We start from the raw sequence: 19,604 nt of genomic DNA, 5'->3' as shown, positions 1-19,604 counted from the left end.
CTCCTGCCGAGGGCTCCAGGAAGAGTCCCTGTTTGCCTGTGTTTCGTCTTCCAGTGGCTCCCAGTGCCCCTTGGCATTCTTTGGCTTGTAGCTGTGTCACTGTAACCTCTGCCTGTCTCCACATGTCCTCTGCTCTCCTTTTAAAAGGACATTGGCCATTGGATTTCAGGCCCAATCTAACCTCATCTATAAAAATTACATCGGCCAAGAGTGTGCTCCGGCAAGGCTACATTCTGAGAGTCTAGAATTTGGGGGAGGAGGGGCACTCGCTGTTCCCTCCACTGCAGGGGCTTTTTGGTGGCCGGAAGGGAATGGACCATGGCGTGTTGTAGTCATTGCTCTGTGTGAGATGGGGCGGGGGTGCTGGGGAAGAGGGTGTGCCAGGGAAGAGGTGGTGTACAGACAAGGGCTGACAGACAAGTGTGGTGATAAGCTGGGGCTGCTCCTTTCTGCTCCCAGTCACTGTCTCAAGTTGGCATGAATGCCATGAGCCCAGCATGATGCCTAAGCTGGCCTCTCACCCTCCCCACACAGTGGGCAGGTGTTACACTGTCACGCCTTTCATGGGCATGGTCGGAGCCATTTTGCTGGAGGCAGGAAACACAGTATCCATGACGGTGCTCTTGGTCTAAATGAGAGACATCCCAGGGGAGGAAATCAATAGAACTCAGCTCTGCGCCCCGGGCCAGAGCTCTGGCTGGCTGGCAGAGCTGCCCAGCTGGCCCTGGGAGAAAACTCCCCGACCCCAGGAGCTGTGATCTTTTCCCAAGGTACCCCACCCCTTCCTGTCCTTCCCTCCCCCTGCCCCAGATGTGGGAGGAGGCTGAGCCGTCCGCGTTTGAACTTGGAAATGGCCATGGAATAGGGGACTGAAAGGATAGCCGAGTCCCCCCCTTCCCTCTTTCCCAGGTGGCTGACATCAAACACCAGGCACACTCTAATTGGAATGGTTTGGGGAGCCAGGGCCTGGGCCCCATCCCAGTGGGAGGACGAAAGACGTCAGACTGCTCAGGGCTGGGGCTGGCCACAGCCTGAGGCTGGGGTCTCCCCCATAGACTGTGCAGCCACTTTGTGTCTGCCAGACAGGAAGCCTGGGGAGGGAAGCACATTCTGACACTGGACTTCCTCCACCTGGCTGCAGACGGGCTGAGGGGCCTCGCAGGACACGGTTTCTGTTCCCAGGGACATATGCAGCTACACGCAGGCACATGTAGCCCAGCCCAGATACCACCTTCCCACACACAGGCGCTCTGCCTGCCATTACCTGGGGACACAGGAAGCACACAGGATGAAAAGAGCATCTGAGATGGGTGCAATCTTGTATTTTGAGTCTGTCAGTGGCATGGGGAGAGGGACACGGCTGGAATGTATGCTGGCCACTAGAGCCTCCTGCTTTCCTCTGAGAACATAGGGCAAGCGCTGGCTCCCCAGGGTTGGGCGTGGGGTGGGGCGGGGCAGAAAATCTGCGAGAATGGCTTCCAGGAAACCACAAGAGGTGGATTTGCCCTGTGACCCTGTCTCACAGAGACAGGCCCCTCCCTGGGGACCTTTCTCTGCTTCTCAGCCCTTCTCGGAATGGAGATTCCTGTCCCCTCACCAAGCCCCTTCCACCTGGCCCAGGATGTGCCTCCCCTTCCTCACGGAGAGCCACACACACACACACGCACGCACACGCATGCACACACACACACACACACACACACGCACGAGTCATAGAACGCAGACCCCTCAGAGAGACAGAAATAGAAAGCGCTGAAGCTGCAGGGTTTCTGGCACAAGCGCTGGGTACAGATGAGCCACTGGCTGCTCCAGATAGCTCAGTCCCGAAGTCAGCCAATAGGGACAAAGCTCCAGGCTGCAGGTTCCCAACTCCCATCAGCCCCTTGTCCTTACCAGTCCCCTTCCCTTGTCTCCTTTTTGGGACAGTACATAGCTAGGCACCCTGCATGTGGCCCCACTTTGGAAATTCCATGCAGAAGGCTCTTTCCCTGGCATGACTTCCTCCCATCGGCATTTTGGTTACACCTGCAGCCTCAGAAAAGGTTAATGTCAAATCCACATGAGCTTGTGGGGCAGAGGTTTGCAATGACCACTTTGGGCTGAGTAGAAGCATGTCCAGGGCACTGGCGTGGGTGGATAGACGGGCACCTCCAAAGGGAGGTGAATTCTGCAGCCCAGATGAGCTCCCACTGAGTGAGAGTAGCTTCAAGACAACTTAAAACTTGGACCATGCTGGATGGGCTCTCCACGTGGACATATGCAAACCAGATGCAAGCATTATGCAAATGATATGCAAAATATGCATGGGCCTCTCAACTACTGCAAATGCCAGATGTGGTCCTTGGGGACTCTGGGTTTTCAGCTGAGCCCTGTTGTGAAGTAGAGTCAGGAAACAACTCACCAGTCTTGTGGGGAGCAGGAACGGCTGAGCTTGGAGGTGGTTCACCCACGGTGATGGAAGGAACCAGGTAGGGAGTCAGTCGGACTTGTATTTGTATCAAACCTCTTCCCATGCTCAGGCTGCATGACCTCCTAGGAGTTACTTCACCCTTCTGAGCCTCTGTTTTTCCATCTGTGAAATGGATCAGAGCACTGGCTAAAAGCATTGCATGGTGAGGCAGACAAAAGATGCTCAGTGGGGATGTCAGGGTTCAGAAGAGGGTCTTTCCTGGGGGTGGCAGGGGAGGGTTGGGTTGGATGCCCGGATTCCTTTCTAGTCCCAACAACAGCATCTGTGCCCTTCGAGCTGTAGGCGGGAGCTTCCCTGGAGTAGAACAAGCTGCCAGGGGCCTGGTGGGCACCATGTTAGACATGCCTAGAATCCATGACTTGTTTTTGCTCACTCCAAAACCGTGCAGACGTCCCACTCAACAGGAACTTGTGGTGGGTACTGCCGGTGCCCTGCCCAGACCCCCTTCACCTGGCCCGGGCGCCCACCCACCGCCCTGCTGTAGGCGTAATGACTGTTAATACTCACAGCTGCTGCTTCTCCCACGAATCGCCCTTGGCCGACGGCCACCTTCCCTGGGAAGTTTTGAACCTCCCACGCCGCGGCCGACGGCAGGCTGATACAGGGCCATGAAAGGCAGCTTTCTTGTCTCCGGGGGGGGGACAGCTCAACAGTGCAAGAACTCCTTGGCTCAGGCCCCATCCAGACCCACCTAAGACCTATTCCTGCTCTGCTCCTCTCCTGCCTCCCCATTTCCCTAGTTTTGCTACTTATGCCCCTTCCTTGGAACCCCCACCACGCCCTGATGTACCACCTGTCCCTGGATCCCTGTCTCAGGCCCAGTTTCTGAGCTCCTCCCACCCAAGCCAGGGAGACAGACCAGCAAGCAAAGGACAGTGAATGTGACCTTTGACGAGGGCAACTGGGGCACCCCAGGGTGGTGGGCTTCACAGAAGATTAGGTGAAAGTGTGTCTGGGCCTGGGGGCAGGCAGGAGCCAGGGTGCTGCACAGAACAGGTCTCTAGGAGTTCAGCACCTAGGGGGCAGGGGAGCATTCTATGGGGAGGGGAGGGGTAAGGCTTGGGCAGGGCCTATAGGAAGCAGGGAGCCTGTGGCATTTGGAGCACCCTGTGGAGCTCTGGATGACACAAGCCCCAGGAGGGGGTCCTGTGCACTTGCTCTTGTGACCAGCCATGTGACTTCCAGGGCAGGGGCCTGGCACAGGGCTCCTTGAACACCCAGGAGAGAGCCTGGTCTTCACGGCTGTGGGCTTCTGCTGCTTGAAGCTGCAAGGAGAAATGTGTACCAACACAGGGGTTGGGGGTAAACAGCAGGGGCAGGGATGGGAGGGTGCAGCAGTGTCAGCCACTGGGTCTGTAATGTCCCAACTGGAAAACAGGGCTGGCCTCTGAAGGCTTCCAGGATAAACTGCTGGTGGGCCTTGCTGGCTGCTTCTGGGTGTAGATTGGAGACTGGAAGGTGCCAGGCACAGAGGAGACCCCAACATCAGGGCTGGGTGGGGGGTCACATGTAGGGGAAGGAGCAGGGCTCTGTGCCTGCTCCCCTCATCCCCAGCCACAGTCAGGGTGAACCTTGGACCCACTGGGGGACAAGTGGCTGACGGGGTATGTGACACAGCTGGTCCCATCCCAGTAGGGGCTGGGGCTGCACCCCACTGGAGGGGTCGGCAACCATGCCTATCTTAGGGCTGGGATGGGGAGGCACTGAATGGGGGCTGGGGCACAATGCTCTCCTCTAACTCTTTTATTCACAGGCACCCAAGTAAAAAGCACATTGGATTACCCTGCTGGTGATGGGCATGTGCTGGGCGGGTCGAAAAGGGCCAACACAGGACGGTGGGGGAGGGAAGGGCAGGTCATCACCATGGAGAACTCATGCTTGGACAGGCAGAACCTGACCTTCACCCAGACACAGTTCCTATCTCAGAGCCACTCTGTGGTAATTCCTTAATTTGCTGGGACAACTGGTCATCCCTTTGCTTGGTTGTCAGAAGCCCAGATGGGCTGGCCCCTAGCTCAAGGCACCTCAAGACTGGGAAGGGAAGTGGATAAGAACTGGGAGGAGTTGCAGGAGGAGTTCGACAAAGGGCCCAGGCAGGGAGGGAGGCATGAGAGTCCCTGGTGGGGAGCATCGCTCCCCTTGAGCGAGGGGGCAGAGTAGGGGACACTTTAGGCCCTGTGAATGCATGGAGTGCATTGCCCACGCAGCCCTGCCCTTGTCTGCCAGTCCCGGGTGCAGGGCCAGCTCTGGCTCGTGTTTACTCAATGGATAATAGGCCGTGAGTGTGAGGAGGAGGGTGCTGGGACCCAGGCCAGAGCTGTTGGAGATGAGAAACGGGGTGGTGTTTTGGAGGGGGAACTGCTAGGTTTCAAGCACGAGACAGGTCAGGGCTAAGGTAGGTCCTGGCCCCCTATCCCCGCAGGGCGTCTGGTCTCCGTTTCAGGCTCAGGGCTGAATAACAGATTTGGCTTCTGTTCAGAAGAGCTCCCTGCCACGGTCTCGTCACCCTGGCCACCCACACTCAGGGTCCAGTCTTTTCCTTTTACCCTGGTCCTCTGCACCTGCTCTTACCACCTGCTGTGTGACTTGTACGGCTGTTCCCAGGTTGTCTCTGCAGAGGGTGGTCACTTTCCTGGTGATGCTTGCACTGGTCAACAGCCCTAGCACCTTTGGGAAAGAGAGGACTGGAGGCTCTCATGGTGGCAGCTCATCCCTCCCCAGCTGGCAATGGGAGCCATCTTCCTCCCTGGTTGTGTAGCATTCCCATATCACCCCATCCCACTCCAGCTGGTCTCCTCTAACTCACGCCTCCCCCTACTTCCTCCTCCTTCCCAGCTCTGGTCTCCTGAAGTTTCTGGGTAGGATAGGGTACACAGAGAGGAACCGTTTGGAAGGCTGTGCTGGTGCTGAGCTGCAGGGTGGGACAGCCCATGTCTGGTAAGGATGGAAGGGAGCAACAAGTGCCAGGCCCTGGGCCTTTGGGTAGTAAGTTCCAGAGGACTTCAGAGGGGCCCCCCAGTGGTCTCTTTGGCCGAGATATGGAAAGAGGGGCAGCTGAGATCTAGATGGGGCTCATGTTGAGTCTGAGCAGCCTATGGCTACCCTGGAGAAGTCTGGAAGTTGCAGATAGCAAGATGTGTGCAGCATTAACTGGGATGTCTCATCTGTCCCCGTCCCTTCCTGGCTGGAATACGGGTTTGGAATATGCTTGGAGTGATCCACTACAGTCTCACTGTTGTCACCAAAGCGGCTGACTGCTCAATGATAGGAGGTCTACAGGGCAGAGAGGGCGGCTTCCCTTAGGAACTTTCTCCCCTCTTCCTGTGGCCTGGTGCCTTCTGGCCCACTGCCGCCCCGCCCCCCACTGACTGCCTTGCAATTTCAAGTCCCAGGTGTGTCCTCTGTCCTGTCCCCCTCTCCCCAGGACCACCTTCTTGGCTCTTCCTGGGGCAGAAGCCCAGAGACCATCCTCCCGTGCCTTCCCACACCAAGTTCTCCTCTCCCATGACCAGGAAGGGCTGTGACTAAGTACAAATTACCCATTCTACCTCCCCAACCCAACCCCCATCACACCATGGAGGGCTCTGCCTTCAGCCACTCAGCTACCAGGCAGGCTCGCATTCCTGGTGAAGGGCGGGGGGGTGTCTGTGCTTTACCCTGGCCAGCGTGCCCCCTTCACCTCCCTCCGCAGAAGAATGGGCTGAATGGTGCCTAAGGCAGGGGCTAAATAAAGACTAAATAATAGTAATAATAATGTTTTCATGATAAAAACAAGTGGGATATTCCAAACCTGCTCCATCTCACTCACTCACCTGTAGTTGCAGAGAATTCACTGGCAGAGTCATAAGACCAAGGGAGCCAGGATCTCTAAAGGTTGTTAGGTGTAAGAAAGCTGGGGAGAAAGGAAGTTTCAAACAGTTTAGCAACTCAGAGAGATGTGACTGAGGGAAGGGGTGAGGGAGAGAGAGAGCAGTCAAGTGAGTCTAACAGGTAACAGCATCTAAGTGTGTTGCTCGTATGAACAAAAGTGACAATCGGATATGGAAGATTTTCTACAATTACAACGAACAGGTCCGCTGAACCCCGAAGAGGACGGTAGGAATCATGCGGGGGAGGCGCCGGTGACTTGGAAGAAGTGGTCTGTGAGTGGATTCCAGAGAGCACTGGAAAGGACACAGAAAAGACTTGCCAATCTCTTCATCCTCTCTGGGATGTCTGTGCTAACAAAGTCAAACTGCATCAGAACGCCAGATTTGAATTAAGAGAACTTGTGGTGCTCCCTGGGGGAAAATGGGCGTCCTGAAAAAGCCATTGGGGATAAGACAGGTGTTGAAGTGGGATGAGCTAAGAAATACGGGCCACCAGTCCAAGAATCTGTAAGACCAACACAGAACAGACTAAACAAACAACCAGTTTTGACATCAACCAGATCTTCGGTTATGGTCTGCGAGTTGTTGACCATGGGGCACGTTTTGCCACGAGTAACATCCAGGCTGTCTTGCCGGTTTTGTTTATTTGTTTTGTTTGTTTTGCCCTGGACATTTCTCAAGTCATCAGCTTGAATTTCTAAATTCAACTTCACTATTCTGCAGATCAGCAAGACTCATTTCAAACCCACGCCCTTGAGAGTATTGGATCCAACTTGGGTCCCTTGGGCAGCGTGACTAGGGTTTTCCCAACCTGATATTGACTATAGAGGTACTTTCGCGTGTACCAGCTTTCTCAGACAAGGAATCAACCGCTCTTTTCTTGGCTCCCTTTCTGCCACCTTTTGTAAAGCACCTGTTTTTGCCAACTGCCATGGTGGCTGGTGCTCAGAGAGCCACAGGCTTTTCATGAGTCTCAGTAATCACAAGCATTTAGCATTTTGTGACTTTGGCCAGTGACCTGCCATTTATGAGGTCAGCCACAAGAAAGCCAGAAAGATGTTTGTGAGACAAAGAATTCGACTTGTAAGTCATTTTACGAGAGTGTGTTTTTTCTTAATTATTGAAAATCAGAATCAAAACTGAAAGAGAGAAATGTGCTGATCAATGAAGATCATGACTGACGTCTGCAGAAGTGTACAAACTCTGGGCGAGCAGGCACCATGAGAGCTGGCTGTTCATGGGGGTCTGGGGACACGGGCTTGTAGGGGGCCAGGGAGACGGTGCCAGTGGGGGGTTGGGGAGAGCCGGTGCTCAGCATCCAAACAGGCGGAGTGAGCCTGGAGATCTGTTTTTGTGTGTGGTCTGTGGATTGATCAGGGAGGGGGGTAAGAAGATGTGTGGGAGGGAAGACTGCTGAGGGAGCATGTTGCAGGCTGGAGTGACTACTGAGGGACTCCCATCAACAAAGCCACTGTACTTGCAGGTAAGCAAGGGGGTTGAGACTGTGGTTTTGAGGGTAGAAGCCACAAGACTTCTATGGGTCAAACAGATGCACAAACTCATGCGGGAGATCTCATTGAGCTAGTTAGCATGGATCACAGCTAACCACCACCCCCACTGGCTCACACTTAAGCTAGGGCTGAGGGGCCTGCCTCACAGGGCTAGATTGCAGTACCCACCAATGAGAGTCAGAACAGCAGACTGGTAATGTTAGGCTGGGTCATGACACTAACCAGCACACAAGAGAATCAGGTCCAGGGACAGATTCTGTGGGGGGGATATGTGAGCCCACTTCTGTGAGTTTCTGCTGGTTTGCTTGAGAGCTTGGGTGGTGACAGGCTGAGTTAGGCTGATCATGGAACCCTCTGACATTCATGGGTACTGAAATTGGGAACAGGCTGAGCTGGCTCAGGCTGTAGCACCTACAGGCATACTAAATAAGAGGGTGTAAAGCAGGCCTGGCCAGGCTGCAACATCTAGCAGTTCATAAAAAGGCCAGGATGGAGGGGGCAGACTATGCCAGGTAAGGGCCTAGTATCTGGGACCTCATGTGAGATTTGGGTTTGGGAGTGGGCCCAGTGGGGGAATTTGGGAAACTCCCTGGTGGGGTCATAGCTCCTGCTGGCGAGCATATGATTTAGGCCTGGGTATTGGTCAGGCCAGGCAAGGTAGCTCCACCACTCGTAAGGTGTGGATTGGTTCTGGAGGGGCGTGGGCTGGGAAGGGTTATACCAACATAAGCTCTTTGGCATGTGCAGGAGTCAGGATGATGTGTCATGCCAGGCTAGGTTATCACACCTACCAGTTTGCATGAGCCAGGGATGGAAGCAGACTGGGCAGGGCTAGGCTGTAGCACCCACCAGCTAGAGTTGGGACTGAAGGCAGGCACAAGAACCTGCCTTCTGTGAGCACAAGAACCAAGGCCAGTTTACAGTACCCACCAGTGTATGTGTGGGTCAGGACTGGGGGCAGGCCAGGCTGGGCTGGTTCATAATACCCACTGGAAGATTTGAGAACCAGGACAGAGTGCAGGACAGGCTGGGTCAGGCAGCAACACCAACAAGCTCACATTAGGGCTGGGACTGGGGGCTGGCTGGGCTGAATTGGGCAGAGGCACCACCAGCATAAGCTGGAACTGGGGGCAAGCCAGACTAAGCCAGGCGAAGGCACCTGCCGGCAAATGCTGAGGTGAGGCAGGCCATGCTAGACTGGGCCACAGTATCCACCAGTACATGTGAGACTGGAGTGGGGAGGGATGTGAGCCTGTTAGGGGGCAGCACGGGCTCTCCTGCTGGGCCACTGTTCCCACTGGTTAGCATGAGAACTGGAACTCAGGGCAGACCAAGCCAGGCAAGGCTATACCTGTTGGCCTGCATGTGAGCTGGGCTAGGGGAAGGGCTAACTGACTGTACCACTGGTGCATGCATGAGCCAGAGTAGGTGCAGGCTACGTAGGTGTGGGATTTGCCACAGCATCACTGGCAAACTCTGGGATGGGGGGCAAGTCCTGTCAGACAAGATTGCAGAACCACCTGAGGAGTGTTAAGATCCAGAACTGGGAGTGGGCCTGTTAGGGAAGCTGTGGACACCTCTCTGATGGACTTCGACTTCCACTGGTGAGCATAAAAATCAGGGCTGGGGGAGGTCTGGCTAGATAGATGATGGCACCCATCGGCATGTGTGTGAGTTGAATAGTCAGGTTGGTTAGTTTGAGCTAAGCTTCAGCGGCCATTGATATATATGAGAGCTGAATGGGATGTGGGACAGACGGGGCCAATCTACTGTATATACTGGTAAGCATAAGAATGAGGGCTGGGACTGGTCCTGGTGGGGGTTACTTGGGGTTACTCTGACTAGGCTGTAGGTCTCACTTGTGTGAGGGCTGAGTGTGTGGTGGGTAGGGCAGGGCTGGGCCACAGCATCCATTGGTTTATGTAAGACAAGGCTGGATATAGAACTGACCCAGCAATTTCAACTACACACTAGGCTGACACGGGTGACACTGAGCCAGACCCTGTACTGGCAATCACGCACAAGTCAGGTCTGGGATCCCTTCAGATGAGGTTTTTGTAGGGATCTTCACAACTGAACTGCTGGACTCAGAACTCCAACTACAGGGAGAATCGTAGGACCTGTGATCTGATTGTGGAGTGTGTGTCAGAACTGGACCTCCTGATGGGCTAAGATGGAGAAGTGGATAGCATGCCCAGATGCACATGGAGGATATGGAAGGCCACTGGGGCCTGCAGAAGACATCTGGTACCACAGCAGAGGAAAGAGAGCAGAACAAATTACTTAACTACTGCAGCCAAGTGTTGATAGCAAATATCTGGGAGAATGAAGATTCTGGGGGCGGACTGTGTCAGCAGCTGGACTTTGGAAGGATCTCCTTGGATGGGCGAGGTCAATAGCATTTCAGAACTATCGGAACCATTTGGGTGGAACCCTTGGAACAGGTCCCACATTGGAGATCCTGGGATGGCACTGGGTGGCCGATCCCCATCCCTGAATACTGGTGTGATGGGGAGGTTGGATGTGGCTTCTCACCGAATTTCCTCCCTATCCCCAGGTACAGGAGGAAGATAGGGAAAGATCTGGAAGAAATGGTCTCGTCCTGGTCAACTATGTAAACATCAAAACACATACACACATACATACATACATAAGTGTACAAATTCTAACAGAAAATTTGGGGTGTAAGTGAAGAGTGAAATGCACAGGCTTTCCTAGGTTTAAACAGAAATACGCCTGCAGAGATCCCTGATGCTGGTCCCTCTCTCTCTAGGCACAACGAGTTTGTACAGTGAGCGTGGGCGTCTGGTGCAGTGCTGAAGTTACTGCCTGTCACGACTGTATCCCTTAGCAGAGGGGGGCTGGGTTCGAGACCCACCTCCCTTTCTAATGCCAGCTCCTGCTGATATGCACCCTGGGAACAGTAGCTAACAGCTGGTGCCCTTGGGTCTCGGCCACCACATGGGAGGCCACAGGTGGAACCTGGGCTCTGGGCTTCAGCCGAACGCAGCCCTTGCTGTAGTTGACATTGGGGGAGAGAAGCAGGAGATGGGAGACTCCCCGCTCCCTTGTCTCTGCTTTTCAAATACATAGTAAAATGTAAAAGCAGTCAGGGATAGCCCAAAGCCTTGGAACCCTGCACCAGTGTGTGAGACCCAAAGAAGCTCCTGGCTCCTGGCTTCGGATCAGTTCAGTTCTGGCCGTTGAGGCCGCTTGGGGAGAGAATCAGCAAACAGAAGATCTTCCTCTCTGTCTCTCCTCCTCTCTGTACATCTGACTTACCAATAAAAATCAGCCAATCTTAAAAAAGAGTAAAAGTTAAAGCCCTTAACCACTTTAGTTTTCCATACTAAAATATTTCAAAAGCTTTTTTTTTTTTTTTTAATGCTTATTAAATTTGAGAGAGAGAGAATGCACGAGAGAGCTAACTTCCTGAGACGGCTGGGCCTGGACAGGGGCAGGAAGAGACAAGCCAGAATGTGATCCAGGTATCCCAGCTGGCTGGCAGGAACCCAGTGGCTTGACCCATCACCCTGCTCTCAGGGTCGGCAGGAAGTTGGAGTCAGCAGCTTGACTGAGAAATCAAACCCGGGTACTCTGTGCGGATGAGGCTGAGTGCCTGCCCCTCTAACAAGATTCCGGGATGGTTCTTTACAAAGGATGGAACAATTCATGAGCATGCCTGCTATCTCTTACCCCCTTCTTATTTCTGGAACATCATTATAGACTGGCTTCTACTAGTGCTAATCTTGCCTTTTTTGTTGTTTTTTTTTTTTGTAACAACCAAAGCCACCTTCCTGGTGTAAGTAGGTATCAATTAATTCCTTCACCCTCCGGGAAGGGCTCAATTTCCTCCTCCAGCCAGCGGGCAAGATGGTGGTGTTTTTGCTGGCCCCCTTTTTCCTCCTCAACTCCCATGTTCTGCCCGAACGGTTTAGCGCTTTTTAGCTGCAGGCTGGCAATACGTCTTAGTGCTTCTATTCTGTTTAAAAGAAAATACGTATTTAGCGCTTACATTTCACATTCCATCTGTCTTAGTCCATTTTCTGCTGCTATACCAGAATAACACAGGCTGCGGCAAATTATAAACAATCTGTGTTGACTTGGCTCACGGCTCCGGAGGCGAGCTGGAGGGGCCACATCTGGTGAGGTTCCTTCTGGTGGCGTCATGATGTGGTGGATGGCATTGCAGGGAGAGATGGAAAAGGGGAGAGAGTAATCAGAGCCAAGGGAGAGGAGGCTGGGGGATGGGGTCCAGCCCCTGGGAAACCCTTTCTTCCTTCCCTCCCAGGATAATTGCTAAAGTCCATTCATGAGGGTGGTGCTGCCATGACCCAACTGCCTCTCCTTCTCTTTTTTGGGTTTACTTATTTGAAAATCAGTTCCAGAGACAGGAGGTAGGCTCATGAGCATGCTCTTCTATCTGCTGGTTCACTCCCCAGGTGGTTGCAATAGCCAGCACTGATCAGACTGAAGCCAGGAGCTTCTCCCAGGCGTCCCACACGGGCACAGGGGACCATCTTTTGCTGCTTTCCCAGGTCTTTAGCAGGAAGCTGCATCGGAAGTGGAGTAGCTGGGACACCAACAGGTGCCCATGTAGGATGTGTTGGCAGCAGGCAGCAGTTTTGCTCAGCTCCGTGATCACGTATTGATGCTGTCACAACAGTAATTGCATTTCAACATGTGTTGGCAGGGGGCATTCAAGCCCAAGTGCCACCCTATCTTCCATCATCTATGGGTTGGGGGCTTCTTGGCTCACTGTGGCTCTTCCGATTTTTTCCAGCTCCCTCTCTCACCTGGTTCCTTTACTGCCTGATTGAATTTCTTCCTCTCCTCTTTGCCCCATTTTGGGAAGTTCCCCGATCTCTGCAGTGTCTTCCTCCTGGGAAGTGGAGGGGCGCCCTGGCTGGCACGAGGTGGATCTTGGAGTACTTGCTGTGTGATTTCTGGCATGAACAGTGAGGTGTCTGAGCCCAGGTGAATTCAGTCTGTCCTCCCCTTGGGGAAGCTTCCGTGAGTTTTCCTTTGAATCGTGGAATTCTGGAATCGTCACAGGCTCTGCCTCGATGTATGTCTTTTTCCATCATTCCTGCCTGGAATTCAACAAACCTTTCAATCTGCAAACCCATGGCATTCTTTAAACTGTGGAAAAAATTCATTTTGAAGTGGCTGCGTCTCCTCCGTTTGTTCTTTGTTTCCCCCTCGTAGGAGTTTTATGTTTCTTTTTTTATTATTCATGAATTATGTCTCCTGGATCTCTCTCCTCCTAGGCTGTGCTTTTTATTCCTGCCTTATTTCTCTTACCTCTTTGCTTTGGATTTTGCATGGTCTCTTGCACTGGGTTGCCTCAGGATTACAGCCTTTGTCCAATCCACGTTTCAAACTGTTTTAGTGTTTAAATCTATGTTTCCTAGTTGAGGAAAGTATATTACAATTTTTTTAAGCACCGTTATTTCTGTGTTTTTCCTGTTGTGCGGGCAGCTCTTCCTTCCTGGCTGGTGGATTCCCTCGGGGCCTATTGTCTTCCCTCGGCTTCTGGGAGCCCCGCTCATTCCCTAGGGCTCAGGTCCAGCAGACTAGCTTGCCCTTTCTGGGAGAGTTTTCTGTCTCCCTGCCTCAGCCTGGGGGCAGGAACTGCGGAAGCAGGGGGCAGGGGAGGGTATCTTCCCAGGACAGCCCAAAGCCACTGGGGCTGCCTCTCCTGGGGAGGATCCCCGTGCCAAGCTCTCTCTGGCAACTGCAGAAATCTGATTCTCACTCAGCGCGCTCTCCACAGCCGGCCCCTACTGTCTGGCCCTGAGGGAGACCCAGTCCTGAGCCAGCATTCCGAGCACGCAGGGAGGGAGCTGCTATGCCTGGCTGCTGGCTGACCTTGCAGGCTCAGCTGCAGTAGCGTGTTCGGTGGAGGGCAGTGCATCTGGGAGGTTTAATGAGAGAGAGATGTGCAGGTTTCATGGATGTTCAAGAGAGGACTGAGAGCAGAGATCAACCGTTTGATGCAGGGATAAAAAAATGTATCAGCAATTCCCTCCCACCCCCGCAGATATTACCCAGTGGATAAAGGTGCATTGCACCTTAGGCAGTGCCTCCAGGTGCACGGATAAAGGAAAGGTCTTTGGATGCAAGTGAAGACAAGTGAGAGGTCTTTAAAATGCAGTGAATCAGCCTCCTGCTCTGATGGACAATGCTGGGTAGGTCCCAGGATGTTGGGTGGAGCAAACTTCCCTGACAACAACATGCAAGTGACATGGGTGATGGCGACAGGGACACCCACCTGCCATTACTGCTTCCACCTTTATTCATATTTGTCTTTTGTTGTAAATTCCTTTTACCACCAAAATGTCACAGGATTTTTTTTTTTCCCTCAAGAGCTTCACAGCTCTTGCGGACATGGTCAGGCCATCTGGGATGGAATGGATAGATGATGCCGAAACCCATATCTATCATAAGGAAAGAAACTTAGACCAGACAATACCATTTGGACTAAGTGTTCTGCCTACTTTGTCAGTAGGAAAGGTTTAATTTCATATGCACGATAGAGGATGGGCTCCCAGTGTCCTGCCTCATTCAAATGAACATGACCACGGGTGGCAACGGTCATGCAGGTGCTAAACCTGTGCACTGGAAGCACTTTGGATCTTGTGATTTGGGGGTGTGTTTGGTGAGATTCTGAAAGAATCACTCCATCTGGAATTGCATCTGCTTAACGACTCCTGGCAGCGTGGGGACTCAACACAACCCTTGCCACCCTGATGCTGGGTTGTGGCTCTTTCCATACTAGACAGTGCCAGCACACACAGTGGTGCAGAAAGCTGGCTTCCCACCCCACATGGCCTTGAAACTCACTCTGGCTGCTCGATGCAAGGAGAGGCTCTGCCCTGCTGGCTGCTGCATGGAAACGATCCCATCAGACTCTTCCTGCTCCTCTATACACCCTGAACTCATTTAATTCACTCAGTCTTCAAGCAACAGGAACATCACCCTTGTTTCTGGGGGTCAAAGGGAATGAAAGTGGGGGCTCAGGGAGGCTGCTGGCTTGTAGCTAAGGTCACCCAGCAAAAGCCAACCTCCGTTCTCTGCAGCCTGCGGGCCATCTTGGCTTGAGGGATGCCTGCCAGGATCTCCAGCACCCTCTCCTTCCAGGAGGTCTGATGTATCTATCAAGGGGATCAGGTGTTATTAGTATAGTTCTCAATCACGCTCCCTGATGAGCGTGCCTGGCTGTGGACCGGCCACTCCGGGGCGCATGCATCCTGTTGCAGAGCGCTGCTTCGGATCTAATGTACCTGAGAAAGCAGGAGATGATCGCCCAAGGATGTGAAGTTCCTGTCACCCACGTGGGAGACTTGGATGGAGTTCTCAGCTCTTGGCTTGGGGCTGGACCAGCTTCAGCTGCTGGGGAGCAAATCAGTAGATGGACGATTGTTCTCTTTGCTACTCCACCTGTCCAAAAAAAAAAAAAAAAGCAAAAAACATTCTTTGTTGCTAGGTTGACAACTAATGAGTCCTTTGTTATTAACAGTAAGTTGCCCTGGCTGCACATCTGTGGAGCGTTCATGCACACATCGCGGAAGACTACTCAGCAATGAAGAGCAACAAAGCACTGGCTCCTACAGTAGCAGGGGTGAATGCCAGCCCACCTAATGCTGGGCAAGATAAACCGAACACTAAAAGCTCATGGCACATGTCTATTCAGCAGCTGCTCGTCACTACACCTGAACACTCACACCGGCTTCTTAGGGAGCAAGGAGCTTTCATTTGGCTCTGCTGAGGCTGGCAAGAGGATGTGCGTGGAGGAAGGCTCCTGTGGTGAACCAGGGAGTGGGGACAGGTGCTGGGCCTGACTCAGACTTTGACAAGCTTCCCCAGAGTCCGCTCTCACTGGTAGCCAGTGACATCCTCACATGGTGTCTTCACAAGTGTGTGGCCGGCTCTTCATTTCTTCCCCTTGCAAGTAGTGAGTGTGGGGTTTGGGACATGCCAGGAGGAGGCCTGGGGACTTCCTGAGCAGGTGGTCATGTATGCCCATATATGGTCATGGGGGTTGCATCATGCAGGCGTCTGTCAGATTCATGGCAGTACAAAGTCTGCTGAAAACTGGCGTGCTTCATCACCGTTCAACTTTGCTTCAGAGAGAGCCAGAAACAAACCCTGGGCCCTAGGTAATGCTGTGTGTGTCTGCTTATTAAGGGGTGAGGCACACTGATGTCTACAAAGTGCCTGTTTTCTGTCAACGGGGGGGACCAGGAAGAGCAACACAGGAGCATGCCATGGCACGGCAACAAGTGTGAAATCTGGGTGGGGGGTGTAGGTGGGAATTTGAGGCCCAATTCTTTCAACTTCACTACCGGGCAAGGTCTACCCAAGGGACAATTCCTTCACTCTGGGTTCAAGTCCTATGGCTCCAGCACCACCCCCCATAAGCCATATTTTGCCAGGTTCACGTAGGGACTAGCTGAGTGAGGTGCGGGTTTGGTGTTTGGGGAAACTAAGACCCAGGGTGATTTAAGCATGGCTGTCTAGGATGTGGGCAGCCTGGGGTCCTTTTCCTCAAGTCATAATTATGTACTTAGATCAAGTGGGGGTGCCGAGGGCATGCCAGGGTTTGCTGAATAAACAGCTGAAATATACTGGATATGAGCCTTTCAAAGGCAGCAGGAGACCATGACGTCGCCCGTCCAGTGTGTGTGAGGGGGTGGTGTCCTCCCGCTGCCTCCCGCCCTTGTCCACCACTGGCCTGGCCTGAGACACCACAAGGGATAGGCCCAGGAGAGGCCGCTTGGTCCCTGGGTTCCTGGACAGCCAGGGGGAGGGCATTCTGCCACATTCAGGAGAGAGCACACATCCAAAACAATTTCTTTTCTAAAAACTCAGTGCTAACACGTTCCAGATGGCCGTTTGTTATATAATGGGGTTTGTTTTAACAGCGTCAACTTCCAGATGTGCAGCCTGGAATCTAGAAGCCCATGGGCCCCCTGAGGACCCTGTGAGTCAAGCCGAGAGCTGCCCGAGCAGACGATGGACGGATGTGTGAGATCGGGGCAGGAGAGGAGCTGGCGGTGCCTTCCTGCTGCCCACTGGGCTGTCCATGCCCAGCAACTGGCCCTGAACTCAGGGGCTGGTGGGGTGCTGCAGCCTCCTGTTTGCTGGTGCCAACTCTTAGCAGGGGCCCTTGGGGGCCCATCACAGAACGCCAGCTCAAGGAGGGCAAGCTTTGGAATCCCAGCTTTACCGGTTTCAGCCTTGTGACCTTGGTGAAGTCACTTAGCCTTGCAGACTTGCTGTCTTTGGATATAAAATGGAATTAGAGGTCACAGAATAAAGCAAAACAAGGGCAGTGGCTCAGAATGAGAATGGAGCAGCGTGGAAAGACTGCTCCCTGTCACCAGCCCAGCAGGCCATGGGCAGCCCAGGCTACATTTTCCCTGGAACACTGGAAAGGAGCCAGTGGGGGCGAGCTCACCACCTCCGCCCCTCGCTTGTTCCACGAGCCTGCAGCTCCAACAGTGCAAACATTCTTCCACTAGCTGTGCCAAAAGTGGCCTCTGCGTGACCTCCCGACAGGGCTGAGGTCCACTCTCGGGAGCTAGGCTGTATGTTCTGTGCCCTCTTTTACCTGATGGCCCTCGCAGGTGGGAAGACAGAACCAAGTCTCCCATCCCCTTTTTTTCTTGGGGGCAACTAAAACGGCAGATGGACCAGGGTTAAGAAGCCCCAGGAAGGGATGTTTAAGATGCCAAACAAGAAAAATGGAGGGCAGTCGCGGGAGACAGACATCCACTATCACAGAGAAGCTCATCACCTCCAGATTAATCTCTACAGATGATGCAACTGCAACAAGAGTCTAATAAAACCAGGGGCAGGGCAGGGGGGCTGTGCAATATAAAGTAGACATGGAGAGCAGGTGGAGAACAGGCATCAGATCTGTGCAAACGAAGGACAATAAGCAGGACTTACCTCCTCCCGCAGTTCAAACGTGTGGCAAAATTGCAAGACGTTGGTCTAGCACTGGATCGACAGAATGAGAGAGGAAAAGGAGAGAGAAGGAGAGGAAGGAAGGAGGGAGAGAGGGAAGGGGAAAGAGAGAGAGAGAGAGAGAGAGAGAGAGAGAGAGGAGAAATGAATAGAAAATGAGAGTCCTGGACTAGACCTGCTCACAGACAGGGATGTGCCAGGGGACCCAGGAAGCCGTGTCTCCCTAGCAGACAGGAAGCTATAACGGTGATTACCTCTGCGGAGGAAGGCTGTTGCAAGGGACAGTGGTGAGAGGGAGTGGGGATCTTGCATTTTCTATTTTTCAGGACTGTTTGATTTTCCCAATTGTACATATTTTTTTTTTAAAAACAAAATTGGCATGTTTTTAGGTCAATGTACGTGAGCTAGAGATGCTTGTCTCTTTTGGGTTTCTTCCTTTGCACACATCTCTAAGGGATGTTTAAGGGTAATAAAAGCATGCAAGAAAAACTGCCACCACTTATCCTGGTGAGGTGAGAGGAGGGGTTCTACCTAAGCCAGGCATTTCCATAATCGCTCTTCTTCTATCTACCTCCCTCCTCTCCTTTTTCTTTCTAGATAATGAAGATAACTTTTTAACGAGAACAAGGAAAGAAATTTTGAAAAAAAAAAAGTACAAGCGAAACAGTTCAGAAATTATGGATTATTAAAGAAAGGCACTGGATGACTGGCTAACAACTTGGAAAAAATAAAGTTAGGTTCCTATCTTAAATTGCAAGGTTTCTTTCCAACAAAACAGAATAAAATAAAGGTTAAGCTGCAAAAAAAGAAAAAACAAGGCAGAAAATAGAATGAGAGATAGATGGACAGAATCAGAGAAAGTGAGAAAGACTGTTTCGCAAAGGATCAAGAATTTTGATATATAAAAAGATCCTGTAAGAGTTCCTGCCACATTTTTGTTTTTCCCTAAGCCAAGCAGAGAGGGAATTTGACCGCAATGAAAGCAGTTTCTTAAGATGGAGCCTGGGAAGGGTGGGGCTGAACCAGAGCGTGCGGAAGAGGGGAGGACAGTTTGGGTCCAGCTGCAGGGCCAGGCCCGGTGCCTCCCATGTGGCAGGAGTTCCCATCTCCCTGGCGTTCACAACCCTATCTGGTGCCAGCTGCTTTCCCAGCTCAGCCTGGCTCCCTCCCTGCCAGGGCTGTCCAGTGCTTTGCTGTGCCCTGTCACCCGTAGGGCATTTCCCCATTTCTGTACTGGGCTCCCGCTGACACGTACCAGGAAGAGTCCACTGCTGCCTCAAGGTTCAGTTGAAACATCACAAACACCTCTGAGCCACGCTGCCAGCTCCCTGGAAGGAACGCCCCACGGTCTCCTGCAGCCCCTGCCCATCATTCCGCTGTATACACGCCACACCCATGTGTCATTTCTGCTTGCCTGTTTAGGTCCCTGAGCAGAGTGTGAATATCCCCTCTGAAACTGGCGTGGACACTTAATCCCAAATTGCTACGTTTTGACGGAACTTGGAGGCAGGGACTTCAGGAGATAATTGAGATTAAATGAGGTCATTCAGGCGGGGCTCCAAGGACAAACTAAAGCTGACGGCTGTGGAAGAATCAATGGGACAGCGTCGTGATACGGCAAGCCAGGCATCTACATGTCATGCTGGCATCCCACATGGGCATTGCTTTGAGTCCTGGCAATTCCACTTTGGATCCAAGACACAGGTTCACATCTTTCTAATGCCAAGGTCAGTGTCTGTTGGAGAAGGAAGCAAAGCCACAGTTGTGGGGCAGGTGCAG

Source organism: Ochotona curzoniae, unplaced genomic scaffold (genome assembly GCF_017591425.1).
Source record: "Ochotona curzoniae isolate NIBS_2020 unplaced genomic scaffold, NIBS_Ocur_1.0 contig_3520, whole genome shotgun sequence".
NCBI lineage: Eukaryota > Metazoa > Chordata > Mammalia > Lagomorpha > Ochotonidae > Ochotona > Ochotona curzoniae.
The sequence above is the reverse complement of the archived record's forward strand: the minus strand, read 5'-3'. Positions refer to the sequence as shown.